Source organism: Bombina bombina, chromosome 3, assembly GCF_027579735.1.
Source record: "Bombina bombina isolate aBomBom1 chromosome 3, aBomBom1.pri, whole genome shotgun sequence".
Lineage (NCBI taxonomy): Eukaryota > Metazoa > Chordata > Amphibia > Anura > Bombinatoridae > Bombina > Bombina bombina.
The window spans coordinates 1,220,149,416-1,220,172,653 of NC_069501.1; the positions used below are offsets into that span (position 1 = coordinate 1,220,149,416).

The following is a 23,238-nucleotide window of genomic DNA, read 5'->3' on the forward strand; positions in this document are numbered from 1 at the left end:
TCACATTTTATGCTTCAACTGTTCATCGTGTATATATCACACTGCTTAATTCAGTGATACATTGCCTTAGCCGTGATGGCACCCCCTGATGCTGGATCCGACTTCTGTGTCTGTCAGATCATACCCGGCAGCCATCACCACAGTGGAGACCTCCTTTAACGGTGTCCTCACAGACACACTGCACACTCCACTAGAAAGTGAGTTGTGTCTTGAGTCCTCGAGACAAAGCTTACCGCTGCGTGCTTAATGCCTGCCCCTCACTCCTCACAGACACAAGTTGAAATGGCACACATGCAGTCAGATGAAGACTCACACAAACGCAAGCACTGACTGTATTAGGTGCATTGTGGTCACGTAATGACCATGTAAGGGCACAATAGGAATATAGGATTGACAAAAATATATAAAATAAAGAAAAAAACAATGCCATCCAGATCCTGCTCTCAGGGAGCAGTGACTGCTAGCCCCCTGAAACGGTGGACAGGGACACAGTGGCGACCGCTGCATCCTCTGTAGTTACACTGCAGTTTTGTATGGGAAGGAGATGTAGACATTACAAAAATGCATAATGAAAATCATAATTTTCAAAATCCTATAAATCGAATAATTGAACTATTCACACAAATATACACAGGAAAACTTGTATTGGTAAGGTGCATCAAAAAATTGTATTTTATCACAAATGTAAAATTTATATATACATCGTATTATTTATGCACAGCATAAATCATAATTTAAGTACACTGGATGTGCAAAAAAACACATACAAATTTGTATTTATAGGTACAAAATACAAAGCGTAATTGTTTTTTATTGCAAAGTGGACTGAACATGGGCATAAATGAAGTTGTCTCTCAACTTTAAACATAATTCTCTAAACATTTTCCCCCTACAGTTCTCACTGTTTTTTCTTGCAAATTAAAAGGTTGCGAGCTTTTATGAAAATACTCAAAACACTAATTACTCTGAAAGGAAAACCTATATATACCAAATTAACAGTGGTTTTAAGATACAGTGGACTGAAAACAGCGTATTTTGATTTGTATTAGGCATAATAATAAAGTTTAAACATATGCTGGGTTTTTCCTGTTTAATTCGTCCAAACTTGCAAACTTTTACATAGCAGAGAGCTCTCATTGTTTCTATAGGAGACAGCTCGCCACTGGCAGGGACTGCCCATTTTCATTGACAATTGCACCAAGAATGTCCCTTTGAGACTAAACGTGTTTTTTTCGTGTTTTTGCTAGCATTCTACCCACTTAAAGGGACAGGAAAGTCAAAATTAAAACTTTCAGAATTCAGACAGAGGGGCCAATTTATCATAGTTCGAGCGAACATGATAGGATGTAGCGTATCATGTCCTCCGCACATCGCTAAATGCCGACAGCATACGCTGTTTGCATTTATCATTGCACAAGCAGTTCTTGTGAACTGCTTGTGCAATCCCGCCCTTTGCAGATTCGTGGCCAATCGGCCACTAGCAGGGGGTGTCAATCAACCCAATCGTATTTAATCGGGTGGATTTCTGTCCGCTGCCTCAGAGCAGGTGGACAAGTTATGGAGCAGTGGTCTTTAGAACCTGAAGGCTCGCACGGAAAACAGGGGCAAAAAAACAGGGGCATCAAGCTCCATTCGGAGCTTGATAATTCGGCCCCCGAGAGTGTGGTTAAATTTTATTCATTAGACCTCACAACTTGTTTGGTAATTATTGGAGCATTGTAAAAGGATAGCTGCTAATTATTGGAGTAGCATGCAATCTTTTGCACACACTTTCTGAAACAACTGAGCATGTGTGAGAGCTCACAGCCCATACACATAATTCAGTCATTGGCTGATATCACATGCTACAAGGGACAGGGGAATTGATGGAAACTGAAAAAATCTACTGCTGGTTTAAAATTCAAAGTATGTGTTATTTTTATTCTGCACTTAACATTGATTTTGTGTCTGAGCAAAACCCACTGAACAAAATTAAAATGCGCATAAATGCATTTCAATTTGCAATATACTACCATTAGCAAAATGCTTATAGTAAAAGGTATTACTGTTATTCTGCGGCATACGCACATATCCTGTAAAAGCCTGTGCACCAGTATTCCATTACCACACCCTCTCAGAGAGTTGCGGTGGATTTATTGTATGACACAAATTATGTCTTTAAAGAAGCAATAAACACCACCGTCAGCTCTCTGAGCTAGAATACTGGCCCACACAGGATATGTGCGTATGCCGCAGAAAAAAAGTAATAACTTTTACTAGAATAATTTTTGCTAATGGAAGTATATTGCAAAAATGCTTCTATTTCATATTAAAATGCTCCCATGCATATTTCAATTTTGACCTTTCTATCCCTTTAACCCCCCTCATATTGGACAACATTAGAAAGCAACTTCACCAAGCAGACATATCTACTACTTGCTCAATAAATTAAAGTTTACAAACTAATAAAAATGAGCTAAATCTATAACTCAGCAAACACACGCCTGTTGTATAGATAATGGTTTTGGAGGCGGAGCACAAGTTAATTGCACACATGTGACCTTAGCATCACCACAGACTATTAAATGGGATCAATCAACCTACAGGCCCTTGGATTTGTGATGTAATTGCTAAACTCACAAAACCTCCATTTTGTTTGTTCTTAATCCTGTGAGTTTACAAATTGAATGAAAGATAACAAATGTTGTTTTGAGTAAGTACATTTCCACCTTCAGGGGTATTAATGGGAGAAGAATTTTTAGGATTGTCATCACTGGAAATACACACGGACAACAATACCGGCTGGCGTTAAGAAACAGCTATCGGTGGAAAACAACTGCAAGATTGTAATTAACTATTAAATCACATAAAAGTAAAAAATCTACCCCGTGTTGTATAATATAAGTATTGTGATATATAAAGACTTTTATCATTTGTCTCATTCCCTCTCTACTGGGTGACTGTTTACATGCTGTACATCAGCTGCTAATCAAGACCCTGGCAGAAGATCGTGCAAAACAATATGGGCTAGATTTTAAGTAAAATGCGCTAACAACAGTAGACTTCTATGTAGACCTGTGTAGTGTTGAAATCTGCAACCCGACGGAATGTGTGACTGTGACGTCACCACATTCCTGAGCGCACACGTGACGAGTTGACCACCAATCACCTGCTAGAGACACCTCCTTCTGTCACGGTCGCACATTCTGACGGCTCACCTGACTCGCACTACTGTCACTAAGCGACCTACACATTGTTTTACAAATAGCGGCCTGCAGCCACTTATACAAAGGCCATAAAAAGACTAGGTAAGAGGGGCCCACCAAGCTGAATACGCGTATTTACAAGATCTCCTGCAGGGAGGCCTCACATATCTCAGGAGCGCTAGTGCCATCATTTTATATACTTGACATAAATCCTGAGATTGCAAGTTTAGCAATGTTTTCCTACAAACTGAACTTTTCCATGCACCTGTGCTGGACTGACCTAGAAATAACATTATGGCACTAACGCGTCTGAGATATGTGAGGCCTCCCTGCAGGAGCTTTTATAAATACGTGTATTCAGCTTGGTTTGCCCCTCTTACCTAGTCTCTTTATGGCCTTTGTATAAGTGGCTGCAGGCCGCTATTTGTAAAACAATGTTTAGGTCGCTTAGTGACAGTTGTGCGAGTCAGGTGAGCCGACGGAATGTGCGACCGTGACGGAAGGAGGTGTCTCTAGCAGGTGATTGGTGGTTAACCAGTCACATGTGCTCTCAGGAATGTGGTGACGTCACGGTCGAACATTCCGGCGGGTCGCAGATTTCGACACTACACCGGCTGAAAAACTCATGACGGCTATTGCTCAAGTGCAGCTGATGCGCTAAACCTCCACTGGAGTTCTTTAATTAGATATACAGTAATTTTCATCATAGGTATACCTCAACTATGAGAGACAAAATGTGGAAACAAATCCAGACAATCACATTGCCTCATTTGGAAAGTGGGAGAACTTGCATAATTGGTGGCTGACTAAATACTTTTTTGCCCCACTGTATATATATATACACACATATTATATACATACACACACATGTATACACACACAGATATACATACATACATACACACACATATATACATACACACAGACATACATACATACACACACACAGATATACATACATACACACACATATACATACACACACAGATATACATACATACATACACACACATATATACATACACACAGATATACATACATACACACACATATACATACACACACACATATATACATGCACACAGATATACATACATACACACACACATATACATACACACACATATACATACACACACATATATACATACACACACACACATATATACATACACACAGATAAACATACATACACACACACATATACATACACACACATATACATACACACACATATACATACACACACATATATACATACACACACATATATACATACACACACATATATACATACACACATATATACATACACACACATATATACATACACACATGTATACACACACAGACATACATACACACATATACATACAAACACATATATACACGCACACACAAATAAAATATTACTAGGAACATACTACAAGCCCAAACGTGGTTTAGAAAGGAGCGCCAAATCTTGGCGAGGTCTGGTGCGGTATAGGTGTGAAAATATGGTATTCTGTCTGAGAAATTGTATAGCGCTATAGCTCAGCTACAATTATGGTAGTTGTGCTGTATAGATGTGTAGGTTTTGATATCTAGATATAAGATCTAAGAGTGGCACAGTTGATACATAAAAGCATTTAATACATATTAAACATATAAAACAAGGGTGTCGTTTAAAATATATTTTAACAGAACGGCAAGAAATAATGTGTAAAAACACATAAACACATAAATATCTATAAAAACACGCGTGTTTTGCTTTTTAGCTGTATGTATAATGTCTCATAAAATTCGTCTCATATATAGTTGTGTTGGCATAAATCTGAAAATAATAAACAATAAAAAATAATAAAAAACAATGAAAAGTAAATAATGTCCAATAATCCCTTCTCAAAGTTAAGAGATATATAAAAAAAGGTTAAGTAGTGTCCAAAAATCCCTTCTCAAAGTTAAGAGATATAAATAGATTTTCACATGTGTATCCAAAAAATAAACTGTCCAAATTTAAGTGTTGTCCAAAAACGTGGTATAAATGAATAGTGCAAATCCAGCAGATTCAAAAGTTCTATTAAAAAAGCTTTGCAAAAAACATTTCAAAGAGACATTTAAAAAACATCAAAATGAAGGTAGAAAAAAAGGTCTATCAAAATATGGTGACAAAGAATAATCCGTGAAGTCAATCCAAAATAGTGATAAAAATAAGTCCAAAAAAGATGTAAAATATCCAAAAGATAAAAAACAAAAAATAAATGATTAGTATGTGCACAAACTAGTGAGAGTGATCCCAAAAAGGGGGCTTATGTGGAGGGGTTATGTTTCCATGTAGAAAAATTATTTGCTGTATAAAAATAAAAAATAAAAAATAAGCAAAAATACAAAAATATAAATAAAAATAATCCTAGGGAATCTTCAAACCCTGAAAATAAAAGATAATAACAATAGTGTAATACTGTATTATAATTCAACAATCAAGGAATAAATAGCTCACCATAGCTCTGTCAACGCGTTTCGGCCCTCAAGAGAGGCCTTTATCAAGACTATCTAAATATTTATACAGCAAATAATTTTTCTACATGGAAACATAACCCCTCCACATAAGCCCCCTTTTTGGGATCACTCTCACTAGTTTGTGCACATACTAATCATTTATTTTTTGTTTTTTATCTTTTGGATATTTTACATCTTTTTTGGACTTATTTTTATCACTATTTTGGATTGACTTCACGGATTATTCTTTGTCACCATATTTTGATAGACCTTTTTTTCTACCTTCATTTTGATGTTTTTTAAATGTCTCTTTGAAATGTTTTTTGCAAAGCTTTTTTAATAGAACTTTTGAATCTGCTGGATTTGCACTATTCATTTATACCACGTTTTTGGACAACACTTAAATTTGGACAGTTTATTTTTTGGATACACATGTGAAAATCTATTTATATCTCTTAACTTTGAGAAGGGATTTTTGGACACTACTTAACCTTTTTTTTATATATCTCTTAACTTTGAGAAGGGATTATTGGACATTATTTACTTTTCATTGTTTTTTATTATTTTTTATTGTTTATTATTTTCAGATTTATGCCAACACAACTATATATGAGACGAATTTTATGAGACATTATACATACAGCTAAAAAGCAAAACACGCGTGTTTTTATAGATATTTATGTGTTTATGTGTTTTTACACATTATTTCTTGCCGTTCTGTTAAAATATATTTTAAACGACACCCTTGTTTTATATGTTTAATATGTATTAAATGCTTTTATGTATCAACTGTGCCACTCTTAGATCTTATATCTAGATATCAAAACCTACACATCTATACAGCACAACTACCATAATTGTAGCTGAGCTATAGCGCTATACAATTTCTCAGACAGAATACCATATTTTCACACCTATACCGCACCAGACCTCGCCAAGATTTGGCGCTCCTTTCTAAACCACGTTTTGACACATATTTTCTAAAAGTGGGCACCTGGGGACCCACTATAGACAGGAGCTATAGGTCCACACTTTCAGCACTGTAAGAAAACATTGAATCTAACATACTACAAGCCCCCCAACATTAGCGACATAGAAGAAAATAAACTACTAATGCCAATAGGAAAGGCTGCTAATAATATCAGTGCTGTAATTATGGGAGATTTTAACTACCCCAACATAAACTGGGCCAATAAAACTAGCAATACAGCTAAGGGAGATAGATTTTAAAATGTTCTCAAGGATAGCTTCTTGTCACAATAAATAGAGGAGCCAACAAGGAATAAAGCTATATTGGATTTAGTGCAATCAAACAATACAGATATAATATCAAACATAGAAGTCAAAGAACATTTGGGTAACAGTGATCATAACATGATCACGTTTGAAATCACGTTCCATAAGCAGTGTTATACGGATTCAACTCAGAGTTTTAATTATAAGAAAGCAAAATTTAAAGATTTAAGAAAATGGTTAAATAACATAAATTGGGACAATGTATACTATAATCGTGTTTGTAATGCGTCCGTCATTGTCGCCAGTTGCACACGCATCCTGGTGGATTCTAAAATGGCTGGATTCTTTCACCACCCTACTGAAATCTTATTGAACAGCAAATAGGATTTCAGAAACTCTAAACCTATTGAATAATTTCAAAATATTAGCCAATAGGAATGCAAGTTACCCCAAATTGAATGCGGTACCTTGCATTAAATTTTCAGTGTACGCCGGAGTTCGGATGAAGAGGAGCCGCTGAGGATCACTGCCGCTGCGGCTGAAGACCGCCGCAGAGAACTGCAGTTCCGGATCCGCGAATCGGGGAAGACCGCTCTTCACTTCCGCACCACCTTCGCTCTAGATGAAGATAGATGATGGAGCCGCCTGGAAGAAGACCTTCCCCGCCAGACTTCAGGAACGGCGAGTACCTATTTGGGGCTTTTTTTTATTTTGGGGGGGATTTTTATTTTTAAGATTAGGGATTTAATGGGCTGTAAAAGAGCTGATTGTCTTTTCAAGGGCAGTAAAAGAGCTGAATGCCCATACAAATGCCCCTTTAGGAGCAAAGGATAGCTTTGGTTTTTTGAGTGTTAGGTTTTTTTATTTTAGGGAGGTTGGTTGGGTGTGGGGCTTTACTGTTAGTGGGTAATTGGTATTTTTTTAAGTAAAAGAGCTGTTTAACCTAGGGCAATGCCCTACAAAAGGCTCTTTTAAGCGCTATTGGTAGTTTAGTATTAGATTAGGGGGTGTTTTTATTTTGGGGGGATTTTTTTATTTATTTTTTTTAAACAGCTTTATTGTAAATAAATCAGTGAATTACATTAGCTGGGAGACGCAGCTCCCACCGTACAGATTACAACAACAGCTGTTAAATTTATGGATAACAATGTAAATGTATCGAGCATTATGTTTTCATTAAACTTTCTATTAGTTAACTTTAGATGGTGTATGTGCTTAAGAGGTTAACAAAGAGATTATACTTCCCAGTCCACCGGCGCCCCGATCATCATCATCCTGTTTGTTTATAAAAAGGGGGGGCTCAGTTCCCATAACCAGCCATGGTTGATGTTTGTATTGTGGGTGAATTTATTTGTTTATTTATGTTGGGTGTAGTTGGACCAAAGTTGCGAGAATTCTACGAAGTAATTTATTTTATCTTGTTTGAGGTAGTAGTACTCTTCTAGTTCAATGGTGTCTGTTACTTTTTGTCTCCACATACCTATAGATGGTACTTCTTTACCTCTCCAGTTCTTAGCTATTAAGATTTTTGCACTGTTAGTCAAAATGTTGAGCAGGTGCAGGTACGGTTTGTATTTTATAGATGGGGGGGGTTTGTGTAAAAGCCAAATCAGTGGATCGAGTGGAAGTGTTAAATCCAGGATGGATTCCACTTCTGATATCACTTCTCTCCAAAAATTTTGGACACTATTGCACCACCACCACATGTGTGCTGTGTCGCTGTTTACGTGGCCGCAGAGCCAACATTTGTTACTTTGCGTGTGGAATAAGCGGTGTAGTTTTTTCGGAGTGTGATACCATCTGTGATGTAGTTTAAGATTAACCTCTAAGATAGATGATGAGATTGAGGATTTTATTATGGTTTGAAACATTATTTTACTTACGTGAGGTAGGATTATAACCCCTAGGTCTCTTTCCCAACTCTCTAGGTATGGGGGTATATAACCTGGTGGAGTGTGTGTGAGGATCTTATAGATTGTGGATAAAGTGTGTCTTAGTGGGGGAGTTTGGACGCATAGGGATTTGAAGTTGGTCAGAGGTCTAACCATGTTGCCATACCCTGGGTGTTTGGTGATAAAGTGGGTCGTTTGTCTATAGGTGAACCAGTTAGTAAAGCACTCGTGTCCTTGCGAGATTAGGTCTACTTGAGATAGCAGGGTTTCGTCCTTAGTTAGCATGTTTATCGTAAAATCCCTATTAGGTGTGTCCACTGTCATATGTGTGTGGAAGGGTCTTACTGTGAAGTCTCCATTTTCAATTAAGGATGTCAGGGGCAAGGGGATTGAGGAGATATTATGTGTTGTATTGATAATGAATTCCCAGTTCCGATAAGTTTCTTGAATCATGGGGTTATCAGTCCTGGAGGATTTAAGTAAGCCCGAGTTACCCCAGCATAACCTCCCAAGGTGTGGTTTTCCCATTATAGAGTGTTCCAATGCAACCCATCTTTTATGGCTGTAATGGATGTTCCAATCTATTAGCCTCTGTAAAAAGATGGCCTGGCGATAGGCTAAGAGGTTCGGCACCCCCAACCCCCCTTGTGCTTTGGATAGTTGCATTATGTGTCTATTTATTCTGGGTGGTCTCCTGCGCCAGATGAAGTCACTAAATGCCTTTTGCATAGAGGGAATGAATGTTTTAGGGAGGGGAATTGGTAAGGTTTGTAGGAGATATAGTATGCGTGGGAAGATGTTCATTTTAATGGTGTCTATACGTCCCAGCCATGACAATTTTTTGGATCCCCATGACGAAAGATCACGTATGATTGTGTTTTTGATGGGTATATAGTTTGTTCGGTATATGTCGTTGAGTGAAGGGGTGAGGTGCACTCCTAGGTATTTCAGTGAAAAGGGGCACCAAGTAAATGGGGTTACCTGACGTGTGGCAAGTAGTGATGGGCCAGTCAGATTTATATTTAATATTTTGGATTTGGACATGTTGATGACAAAATTCGAGAGAGCTTGGTAATTATTGAATTCTTCTAGTAAGTGAGGGATTGAGTTCTCTGGTTTGGTTAATGTGAAGAGAATGTCATCTGCAAATAGTGATAGGACGTATCTCTGATTACCAATTGTGAGGCCGGTTATTTGGGAGTTCTGCCTAATTTTTCTTGCTATTGATTCGATGACACATGCAAAGAGGAGTGGGGACAATGGGCATCCCTGACGGGTTCCATTAGATATAACAAAAGGGGGGGAGAGAGCGCCATTTACCAGTATTCTCGCTGTGGGGTGAGAGTATAGTGAAAAAATCCTGGTAAGGATTTTTGTCCCTAGGCCCATGTGAACTAGTGTGGCCCGCATATAGTCCCAGGCAACACGGTCAAAGGCCTTTTCAGCGTCCGTGGACAGGAGGACTAGTGGTATGTTTTCAAGTTTGGCATAGTGTATTAGGTTTAAGGCCCTAACCGTGTTGTCTTTCGCCTCCCTGCCAGGTACGAAAACCACTTGGTCGAGGTGAATTATGTCCGGGAGGATCCTGTTTAATCTGTGGGCTAAGATTCTTGCGTAAATTTTAATGTCAGTATTTAATAACGATATGGGGCGATAATTGTTTGGTACATCTTGTGGTTTGTTGGGTTTGGGGATTAGTATTATGTGGGCTTCCAGTGCTCTGGCAGGAAAACATTCGGTTTCATCAATGGATTGGAAATAACGCAGCATATGTGGGTTTAAGATGTCTTGAAATGTGGTGTAGTATTTATGGGTATAGCCGTCGGGTCCCGGTGCCTTTCCGGTAGGTACATTTTTAAGTGCTAGCTTTAGTTCAGATAAAGAGATAGGGTTTTCTAGTTGTTCCTTTTGCTCTTCAGATATACATGGCAAATTAAGTTTCTCTAGGTATTCCCTTATTAATTGTGCTCTGATTGCTGCTTGGTGTGGGGCATTCAAGTTTGAACTACGGATGTTATATAGTTTTTGAAAGAAGGATCTAAAGGTGTGTGCTATATCTTTAGTGGAGGACTGAGTTTGGCCTCTACAGTTCCTGATACTCATGATGTATTTTTGGTGTGCTTTCTGTTTGAGGTATCTAGCTAGAAGTCTGCCTGACTTGTTTCTGCCCTCATAATGTTTTTGTTGTAGGTGCAAGGCCTGTCTTTTATGTGTTTTGTCCAGATGCGAAGCTAAGGTTTGTTTTAGCAATGTAATTTCGTTGAGTAGGTTTTTGTCCGATGGTGAAATTTTATGTTGGGTTTCTAGTCTCTGTATGTTTGAGATTAGTGAGGTAGTCAGTGCTCTTTTGGCTTTGTTTTGTTGTGCTTTGATGGCAATCAGTTCTCCTCTCACAACGCTTTTGTGGGCTTCCCACAGTATGTTTGTTTCAGTGTCAGGCTGTACGTTGTGTTCAAAGTATTCTGTTAGTACTGTCAGTATTCTAGGGGCCGTTTCTGGGTTTGTCAAGAGTTGTTCGTCTAGCCTCCAAATGTAATCCTTTATAGGTTTCGAGGGCCATGTCAGTGAACAAAGTATGGAGGTGTGGTCAGACCACGTAATGGGGGGTGATCTTTGCAGAGGTAAACAAAGAAAGGCCTCCAATGTCAGCAGGGATTTTTTATTTTTATAGGGGTATTAGTTTAGGTTTAATTTTTTTATTTTGGATAGCTTTGTTTATTTTTTCTGTATCTTTAGTTTGGGGGTTTGTATTTTTTAATCATAGACTGCCCTCTGGGCAGGCTTATAGCCTAGTTCTCTAATAAAAATAATAGGATAAATGGATAACATTTAAAACTTTGTTAAATAATCATATCAACACATACCACATGGTTATAAAAGTAAAAAGCAATACAACCAAGCCAATGAGGATAAAAAAAATTAGTTAAGAGAAATTAGGAAAAAATGTAGGGCATTTAAATTATTCAAAGAAAATAGTACAGACTCAACATTCCAAATATATAAGGAATATAACAAAGCATGCAAAAAGGCAATCAAATGTGTCAAAATTGAAAATGAAAAGGATTCTAAGTCAAACTCTAAAAAGAACATAAATGTCAAAAAATCTAAGGAGAAAAAAAGGGTACATTAAAATGTGTGAAGGGTAGCATGTTTAACAGTGACAGGGAGAAGACAGAGGTACTAAACCAGTTTTTTCTTCAGTATACACAAGAGAGGAACCAATGGGAGATACTTTGAAACAAACTAGAACATACAAGCCCATAACATTAACTGGGTTATCTCCAGTGAATGTCAGAAAAAAATGGATAATATTAAGGTAAATAAAACTCCAAGCCCAGATAGCATACACCCAAGGGTTTTACGGGAACTTAGCACTGTTATAGCCAAACATCTACTCTTAATTTTTCAAGACTGATTATCTTCAGGCATAGTACTCAAGCAATGAGTAGTAGTAAACGGATCTTACTCAGATTGGACAAAAGTAATCAGTGGAGTCCCCCAGGGATCAGTACTGGGCCTTGTTCTTTTTAATATTTTCATTAAAGGGATACTAAACCCACATCTTTTCTTTCATGATTAAGATAAGCATTACATTCCTACTTTTCTAATAAAGATAGCAAGAAAACGAAGAGAAATTGATAATAGGAGTTAATTAGAAAATTGGTTTCAATTGCATGGTCTATATGAATCATGAAAGAAAAATATGGGTTTAGTATCCCTTTAATGACTGAGTAAGGATTAAATAGCAACATCTGTATTTTTGCAGATAATACAAAGTTGTGTAAGGTCATTAGGTCAGTGCAAGATGAAATTGCTTTACAAGGGGATCTACAAAAATTAGAAGAATGGATAGGTAAATGGAAAATTCAATTTAATACACGAAAATTCAAAATTCAAGTAAGCAGGTAACCTATTATTTAAATGAGACTAGATTTAGCAAATCAAAGGAGGAAAGGGATTTGGGAGTACTTATAGATAATAAGCTAAAGATGGGTACACAATGCAGGTACGAGGCTTCAAAGGCTTATAAGATACTACCATCACCATGTATTAAAAGAGGCATTAATGCAAGGGAGGAAAGCATAATTATGTCACTATATAAATCCCTGGTAAGACTTCACCTTGAGTATGGAGTGCAGTTCTGGGGACCAATTTAAAAAAAGACATTGCAGACTTAGAAAAAGTTTAGAGAAGGGCCAAAAAGCTAATAAGGGGAATGGAGAATTTGAGGATATGAGCAGAGGTTAGCCAAACTGGGTCTGCATTTTCAAGAAAAAAGGCGCTTGAGAGGTGACATGATTACTTTATATACATATATTCAAGGCCCATATACAGAGATGGCAGAAGCTCTATTTATTCCAAGAAAATTGTTTGTGGCAAGGTCACAATTTAAGGCTAGAGGAAAGGAGATTTAATCTCTAGCAACATAAGCGTTTTTTTACTATAAGAGCAATCAAATTGTGGAACTCATTACCTAAGGAGGTAGTAAATGTCAATACCTTAGATACATTTTTTAAATACATTTTGAATTAATCCCATTTAAAATGTGACCCATTTAACACAGTCCATCAAATTCATCCTATACGAATCTTAATATTCTTACAATAAAAGCTCCAGTTGATCTTAAATTAATCCCATATAAAATGTGACCCATTTAACACAGGCACACATATCCCTGAATTCTGTTTCTAGCCAGAAATTTAAGATCCACTGGAGCTTTTATCGTTAGAATATTAAGATTCGTATAGGTTGAATCTTCTATGTTACACACACACATATATAACCTAAATATAAACATATTGGTTACTACATGTGCAAATATATATATATTTGTTTGATGACTTCGTGCAGCTGTGAGTTTGTTTAATTTTTTAATGTATATCAAATAAACTACTACATTTGTTTTATATATACAAGGCTTGTGCATAGTAAATTTGCCTCTATCACTATAGAGTACTACGGAATACCTTTACAGTTATACCTACCTGTGGTCTTCTTTGAGTTTTTTCACTACAGACCAGTACAGTTCGGAGATTCCACCTGAACTTCCGGATCCCGTGTGTCAAGTCTGTTCTACGCTGTTTGGGACAACAGCGTCCATCCTCCTTGAGAATTACAGGTAACCAGTGTCGTACCTAGGGTTGCCACCTCAGCCATGTTTTCCTGGACACTTATAAGTTACACATGCTGCAGAGTGTGCAGGGAGGAACATGTATTGTGTTTCTGGACAGCACTATTCATATTCCTCCCTGCACACCCTGCAGCATGTATAACTTATAAGTGTTCTGTATTTTAAGGGACGGGTGGCAACCCTAGTCGTACCTCTGCTTTGTTTTCTTTGTATATCATAGTGTTTGCCCTAGTTTCGTCTTATAGGAGGACTTAGACACTGGCACTATGAAGTATTTGTTTCTTACTTATAATCAATCAATATTGAACTTGGAGAAAGTCCGCCTACTAGTGTTTGCCTCGTTTCTTGCACAAATCAAAACATTGTATTATCTTAATATTCATCGTAAGTGCAGCCTTTGTTTGTATGGTTAAACACTCACTACCAAGTGTAAGACTGGAAAGAAAAACCAGGTCTATGGTTGGCAATATATAACAGACTTTCCTTTTTTCTGTGTATAACAGGGTGTGTGGTAATTCCTCTGTTACGAATAGGAGGATTTCGCTGTCTGTGGATATATAACCAATAGACAAGCTCTGTATACACTACAAGTTTGAAAAATCCTTCATTAACTACGAACAAATACGTTACAAGAATTTTTTATATAAACAAGAGGCATTATAAAAATGTAAAAATTTGACACTATGGCACAATCGAAAGCCTTGGAAGACATTTTCAGAAGAAAACTCACTTTTAAAGGAAGACAAGGTGAACTATCACCCAACCAATCACAATTATACAACCTACATCAACTATTTCTCAATATGGAAAATTTGAGAATAAAGGAACTTAAACAGTGGTATGAATTCATATACCTAGACAAATATTTAAAATTGGCAATAATCCCAAGGGGACTACAGATGAAAAAATTCCCCAATGTAGATAAAGACGATGACAAAGAATTCATGAGGGAATGGAATGAGACACTAAGTGAATGTTCACTCAAATTGATTAACAAGCTCCTAGTCAACAAAAATATGAAAAGATCAAAAATATTAGAGGTGATTAAAGAACTACAAGAAAAGATGTTGCCCTTTCAAACACATGAGAAATACAACAAATATGATACTAAACTAGCTACTCATCTAGATGATCTAGAACAGGATTTAACATCTGGGGAAGATAATAAGATGCTTAGAGACGAACAGGATTATGCTCTGGACGTTGTATACAACTGGTATATGTCCACATATACCAACAAAAAGGGGCAAAACTCTAAGAACACTCAAACAAAACAAGCAATATGGTAAACAAGGAAACCAGCAGAAGGAGAAAAAAGTGAAAATTTCTCTGTAAGGAGTCATGTAGCATCAAAGCATATACAAAGTTCTCTAGAAGTCTCCAATCCAAGTTTACCTGCTGATGACAACCAAAGTTACTCAGAGCATCTAGGAGCAAGACCAAAGACTCCGAATACATCAAGTGAAAATGATTAATCTAGTCCTAAAGAGAAGAAAGAGAACCCTAAGAAGCAATCAAAAAAGTCAGGAAAACCAAAGAACAAGACCAAATCAACGACGAGAAGATATGCACTATAGTGAACTTATTGAATCAAGTGCTGAATAAACAAGAAGTGGAAGTCTTAGAAAAAGGATTGGAGTTTGCCCCATCTACAGACTTTGACTTATTCCGCACTATTACTGACGAAAATCGTTTTGTGAGGAAATTGGAATTAAAGAAGCACTTTATCAAAATACAATCTACTGATAGATATACTCAAATAGCAGTAGATAGAAATTATGAGAGTCCACTTTCCCACTCACTTTCAACTATGGTAGATGGAATCATTGAGAGCCCACTTTCTAATTCCAATCCATCACCAATTTTGATAGAGGGAACCAATGAGAGTTCACCTTCTAATTTACATTTAATACGTGCTATTGATGTAGAATTAAATTTTGAGAATGCTATAATGGAGCAGGTACTTGAACAACTTATAGATGGTTCTGAAAGACGAACAACTGATATATGTATACATAAAGGTATGAATAAACATCTAAAAACTAAAAGTACATTTTACCCTATACAGTCTCGTAACAACTATATAGACATGTTTCAAGAAAAGACACACCAAGACCTAGTCCAATTACACCAACACATAAAGTTCACTAACCAACAACGCAATTATAAATCTAACCTCACATATAAACAGAGGGAAGAATTACAACATTTAGAAAAGAACAAAAACATAACAATCACCCCAGCTGATAAAGATGGATCTATAGTGATCCAGGACACAAACAACTACCACAATTAACCAACTAAATGACACAACTACATACAAAAAAATCCTCAGAAATCCTACACACAGCTTTCAAGCTGATTTGAGAAAACTATTGGACTGAGGGGGAACATTTGGGTATATTGGATAAAAAGCTATGTGAATATATTTATATAGACCAGTCTGTTACAGCAAATTTTCGGCTGGTACCTAAAATCCATAAGAACCTGGAGTCCCCCCCAGGATGTCCAATAGTATCGGGGGTAGGTTCAATGAGCGAACATATTGGTGAATGGCTAGATAATATCCTTCAGCCATGTGTCCAAATGATGACTAGTTTTGTTATGGACACTACACATGTAATAAATAAAATGAATAGTCAAATCTGGGAAAGTATACTTTTAGCTGGTTAACAATAGATGTGTCATCACTCTATTCGTGTATTCCCCATGAGTTGGGTATTAAGGCGTTTAAGTACCACCTACAGCTTAAGAGTGATTTCCCAGATGAGCTGATTGAGTTTGTGTTGGAAGTGCTTGGATTTCTGCTCACCCATAATTTTTTTATGTTTGACTCAAACTACTATTTACAGATATGCGGTACGGCAATGGGGGCAAAATTTGGCCCCTCATACGCAAATTTGTTCTTGGGGTGGTTTGAGTCTTTTTACATATATGGTGAGCAGAATATCCATAGTAGCTTTATCAAATCTTATTTAAGATACATTGACCATTTGATAATTATTTGGTCAGGATCAGAAGAACAAGCTAATGTATTTGTTGACTATTAAAATTGTAATTCACTAAACTTAAAATTGACGTACCAACCAACTAAAGACACTATAGAATACCTTGATATTCTGCTGAAAGGGAAAAATGAAATACTCACAGAACTCTATAGAAAGAAAATTGCAGGAAAGTCCATCTTGAGAGCAGATTCCTGTCATTCTAAGCATCTGAAAATTAGTATTCCCAAGGCGCAACTAATTAGAATAAGGAAAGTATGTACTGACATAGAGAGCTATGACAAACACTCCCTGGATCTTGTCAATAGACTAGAAAAAAGAGGTTACAACAGAGAGTCCCTCCTTCAGTTGAGACATAAAGTCAGAAAATTAGACAGAAAAAGCGTACTATCGAAACAACAACAAAATCAGAAAAAGGCAGAAACCCTAGAGGATATAAAATGTATTACACAATTTAGTAATCAATTTGGAAAAATTTAAACTATTGTAAGCAAAAACTTGGAGATTTTGACCCTTGACTCCCAGTGTAAAAATATTCTAGAGAAGGGAGTTACATTTATTCCAAAAAAGAGCGGCCACTATTGGAAGCCGTCTGAATAAATATGTGTATAATCCAGAAACTCAAACTAGGGAAACATGGCTAGCCAAAAAAGTTTTTTTTCACTGTGGCAGACATTGTAATGTATGTACCCATTGTAAAACAGGTGATACAATAACATCAACCCCGAACAACTCTATACATAAAATCAAATATAGACTTGACTGTTGCTCTAAATATTTTATTTACCTAATTACATGTAACATATGTGGTAAACAATACACAGGGTCCACAAGCAGTAATTTAAAAGATAGGATACGTGAACATCTGACATCGATTGATAGAGATCCCCCTAAGACCCCAGTGGGAAAACATTTCAATCTCCATTCTGAGAGAAAGAAGTCATTGACCTTCAAAGCAATTGACTATATCCCTTTAAATAAAAGAGGGGGAGACAGATATAGAAAACTGTTGGATGTAGAAGTCCAATGGTTTTTTAAATTAGAAACTAAAGAACCAAATGGAATTAACCTGCGCTGGGACCTAGATCTACTGTTTATCAGGGACTGTAGTCCCCTAAAACAATGTGTCCTTATCCTATAAGATATAACATCCCCAACACCTTTGCTCTATATAATTTTCATTCAATTATAATTTTCTTTTTTAATGTATAAATCATCAAACAAATATAAATATACTTGCACATGTAGTAACCAATATGTTTATATTTAGGTTATCGTTAGAGCTTGTTAACATGAATGGTGAAACATGTTACCAACCTGTGTACCTCTCTCATTAGTATCATGGCAATATGTAAAAGTATAATGTGTCTAGAAAATAGATGTAGCACATTACTGCCTTAGATACAATATATCTTCTGCAGCTCTCAAATTTACCAATGTTTTTAAACCACATTTTTGTTTTAGCATTTAACTAGTGTTTTTGTGCACACCACCATGTAAATGGGAATGTGTTTATGTTTGTTATTCAAATATCCATTGTTTTGAGTATAATTGTCTCCGTGTATACCGTTGTGGCCGGGGGGGAGGGGTTCTCCTCTAAGCAAATAGTGATAATCCTCTCCTGTGATCTTAACTGTGTTAAACACTCATGTATTGGCTTACGCCGCTCTACACGGACACCTTACACGTCAGGGGTTTGGGGGGGTTATACCTGAACTAAGACACTCCCAAACTAAGTTTGAGAAAGCGCCAACTGGCGTGAAACGCGTCAGTTGAAGTAATTCCTCCCTTGTCTTTCATGCAACTGTGAGTTTGTTTCATTTTTAATGTATATCCAATAAACTACTACATTTGTTTTATATATACACGGCTTGTGCATAGTGAATTTGCCTCTATCACTATAGATTACTAAGGAATACCTTTCCGGTTATACCTACCTGGAAAGAGTTTATGTTTTTCGTCTTTGAGTTTATTCACTACAGACCAGTACAGATCGGAGATTCCACCTGAACTTCCGGATCCCCGTGTGTCAAGTCTATTCTACGCTGTTTGGGATGACAGCGTCCATCCTCCTTGAGAATTACAGGTAACCAGTGTCATACCTCTGCTTTGTTTTCTTTGTATATCTATCTATCTATCTATCTATCTATCTATATACACACACACACACACACACATATACACACACACACACATATATATATATATATATATATATATATATATATATGGATCCTGCATTCACTTCAATAAATCATCAGCATCCGGGGTGCACTCAAACCAAATTCAATATACACCTGAAAGCCCCAATAAGAAATAGCCTCAGCAAAGAAGAGTGGTCGGTCCTGAAAAACCTTAGAAGTAACCCCAAGTTGGTTACAAGGGAAGCGAACAAGGGGGGATCACTTGTCCTCCAGGATTATGACAACTACAGGGATGAGATTCTATCGCAATTAAATCATACTATGGTCTATCGTAGACTACCAAATGATCCAACAATGGAATTTAAAAACACCATTGATGTTTACCTTGGAGTAATGTTGGATAAAGACATCCTGAATAAAACAACATATGATTACTTGATAGTTGATTATCCCTATCATCTACACCTTGCAAAAGGTACACAGGGACCCAAAGAGACCTCCTGGTAGGCCTATAGTGTCTGCTCGGGGTTTGATACTGCAGACACTGGCCACCTTCCTAGATGACGTATTACAACCTTTGATTAGACAAACGGACTCTTTCCTATTGGATTCTATTGAATTGATCAAACTGCTACAATCTATGGATAATTTAAAGGGAGATAAGTTGCTGGTAACTCTTGATGCGAACAGCTTGTCATACCCCATACAGAGGGGATGGTGTCCATCCGTGCGAGTTTGTTAATGTATCCTTATGTGGGACCACCACTTGAAGTCATCCTCCAGCTCGTGGATTACTGTTTGAAGTATAACTACTTCAAATCTGAGAACAACTTCTATCTACAGGTGTCAGACACAGCGATGGGATCCAATGTGGCCCCATCCTATGCCAACTTGTATATGGCACAGTTTGAGACCAGAGGCACCAGCTTATTAGAAGACCATCAAGTAAAATTATTTCACAGGTACATTGATGATCTATTCATGGTCTGGGGTGGCAGAAAAAATTACCTGTACCAATGGTTTGATGAGCTCAACAGAGCGGACAAGAATCTAAAATTCAAGATAACATCTAGCGTGCATATGGTGGATTTCCTAGATTTACGTGTATATACTGGAGTGAGGTTGCAGACCACCTTATTCCGAAAGGAGACAGATAGGAATTCCATTCTGGAAAGCACAAGTTGTCACCCTCCGCACCTTAAAAGGGCTTTACCTAAATCACAATTTAGAAAAGTGGCACGTAATAATAACAATGATAGTGCCAAGATTTCACAGATGAGTGATATGAGGAAGAATTTCTTGAATCGTGGGTACAACAACAAACAGATGGGTGAAACCTACATGGAGGCACTGTCAATGACACAGGAACAAGCTCTGAAGAAAAAGGAGATAACAGATAATGACAAAGTAAGATTGGTATTTTCAACTACTTTTACCCCTGAGAAGGTGGACTTAACTAGAGTTCTACGTGAACATTGGAAGATCATTTCCACTGATCCAGGATTACCTTGTGGTAATATGGACATGCCCATGGTTGGGTACAGGAGGGCGTCCTCCTTATGGGATATATTGATGCGTCCAGACAACAAGCCTAGTTACATAACTAGGACCTGGTTAAACACCATGAAAAATGGGTGCTTTCGGTGCAGTGGATGCACTACGTGTAGTGGTATGACCTAGAGCAATTTTTTTACACACCAGTGGTCCAATAGGAAGTTTGATATCAAATACCGGGTAACTTGTACAACCAAGTACATGGTGTACATGCTTCATTGCCCCTGTGGAAAATTTTACGTGGGCAAGACACAAGATGACACGCGTACTAGGATGGCCAACCACAGGTCAGCTATTAGGGCAGCTATTAATAGTGGCAAATCTGACAAACCTGTCACCAGGCACTTTGTGCAGGGGCACCATTCAGTCACGGATCTAAGATTTATTATTATAGATCATGTCCCCCCTCTACTGAGGGGAGGTGACAGGGGCAGACTGCTACTACAAAGAGAGAGACAATGAATCTTTAGGTTGGACACCGTAGTGCTGAAAGGGCTCAATGTCCATTTAGATATGCAATGTTTCATCTAAAAACTCAATGCGTGTAGTTGACACCAAGTTGTATAGGGTCTTTTGCTACTTTTACTATGGGTTTTGGATAGTACAGGATATATCGCCCATAGGTACACCACCTACAGCGAGAGTATGTAATACTAGAATATTCAGAGCCTGTTGGGTTCTGTTTAAATTATACTCTGGGCCCAACACTGAAATAAATCACATAAACCCCTTAAGTATAAACAATGTAAAAGTGTTAAATTATTCTTAGTCAGAATCTCACTTAGCAAGACTTTTCTATCAGTCTTGGTATGCAGTAATATTTTGCGTCAGGTCTTTAGTACAGTAGTATATACTCTGTAGGTTTTACCACTAATAACATGGGAATACTGTCTTTGAAGTATAGCAGTATAAAGTATATTAAGGCAGGATATAGTGGTACAGGTTTTAGTAATGATTTTTACATTAGTGAGATATAATTCAGTTGTTACATGCAGATTTGTACCAGTGTAAATTTACGTGTGAGGATAGACTTGACTCACTACTTAGCATTTAGCACTATAGAGTAAAATAGTGTTATTAAACATTGAGGTATATTAAACAATGCATTAGACATTATTTTAATTCCCCTTGTTGAAATAAGATTAGACTTTGGCAGTGTATACACTGCAAGAATGCCGTGCCTTTTTAATTTTGTTTTTATGAATTTTTTCTAGCCAGGGCTGCTGTACGAACTCACGCGCATGCGCAGTTGCACGGAGGGGACGCTACACAGTCTGGCGATACTTGGTGCAGGTAACACATATATGTCTGATTGTTTGTCATTTTTTGTAAGTCTGAGGACGGGGGAAACCCTGAAAACGTTCACTTAGTAAAATATATGCTATGTTGAAAACGGAGAGTGCATTATTTTTTCGGTGTGTATATATATATATATATATATATATATATATATATTGTGTAAATATATATAAATATATATATATGTACACACACATTTATATATATATATAAACACTCACACATATATACTAGGGATGGGAGAATGTTTCTAAAAATTTGAAATTTAAAACAGTTTTGATACATTTGTTCGTTCAAATCTAATTTCAAATGTTTATATAACATTCTAACATTCTATTTTCGAAATGTTCGATTATTTTATTTTTCAATAACATTCGAAAATATTTGTTCGAATAATAAAATGTTTAGCTATGTATTTTATATCACATTCAAATTTGATATATTATTTCTAGTCTACAACTGTGTCTTATAAATGTAATATTTGAATTAAAATGTCATATTCGAATTTGACATTCGAAAGTGACATTCGAATTCGAAAGTGACATTTGAAAACTGTAAATAACATTTGAAAATTTAATTTTTAAGAATATTCGTTCTTATCAACATTCGATTATATAAATCAAATTTCTACAATAACATTCATTCATACATTCAAATTCGAATGTAAACACATTCGACCATTCCCTAATATATAAAGAAACATTTCTTTGATATTTAATATGTATAAATATAAGTAAAATACTTTAACTTCTTTTTCATGAGCTTTGTTTTGAATATTTTCAAGCACTTCACGTCAGTTCTCCAGAAGCACAACATTTTTCAGCGCTACTTTGTGTTGTTCTTTAACTCACCACTTAAGTCTAGCACACACTAAAAGATGTTGGCATTGTTAAGATTCTATGGTTAATTTTTTTTAGCAACCACCATATGGTGCAAGCACAAGATAGCCCTTCATTATTAATTGCACGTTTTTAAATGCAAGAGCCTATAATGAGGCATATGAGAGCTACCACTAGTGCATTGCTACTACTGAGCCTATCTAGGTATGCTTTTCAATAAAGGATTTCAGGAGAACAAAGTAAACTTGATCATAGAAGTAGATGGAAAAGTCTATTAAAAATGCATGCTCTGTCTGAATCATAAAATGTAAAGGGGCAGTAAAAATTGGTTTACATGTTACATAAATCTGCACTATGCGCAGAATTATGTAACATACAGATAGACTTTTGTTTTAACGTGTTCTTGTAAGTTAGTAATTTGGCACCGAAAACTATACTTACCTCAGTTTTTTTTTCAAAAAGCACATCACTGGCT

At 36.7% G+C, this 23,238-nt stretch overlaps 1 protein-coding gene across 1 annotated transcript in view; it reads right to left on the bottom strand.

Annotated features, from left to right (window-relative positions):
- Window positions 1–23,238, bottom strand: part of MYO7A (myosin VIIA) — a 290,371-nt gene that overhangs the window by 130,775 nt on the left and 136,358 nt on the right. The window lies entirely within an intron of this gene.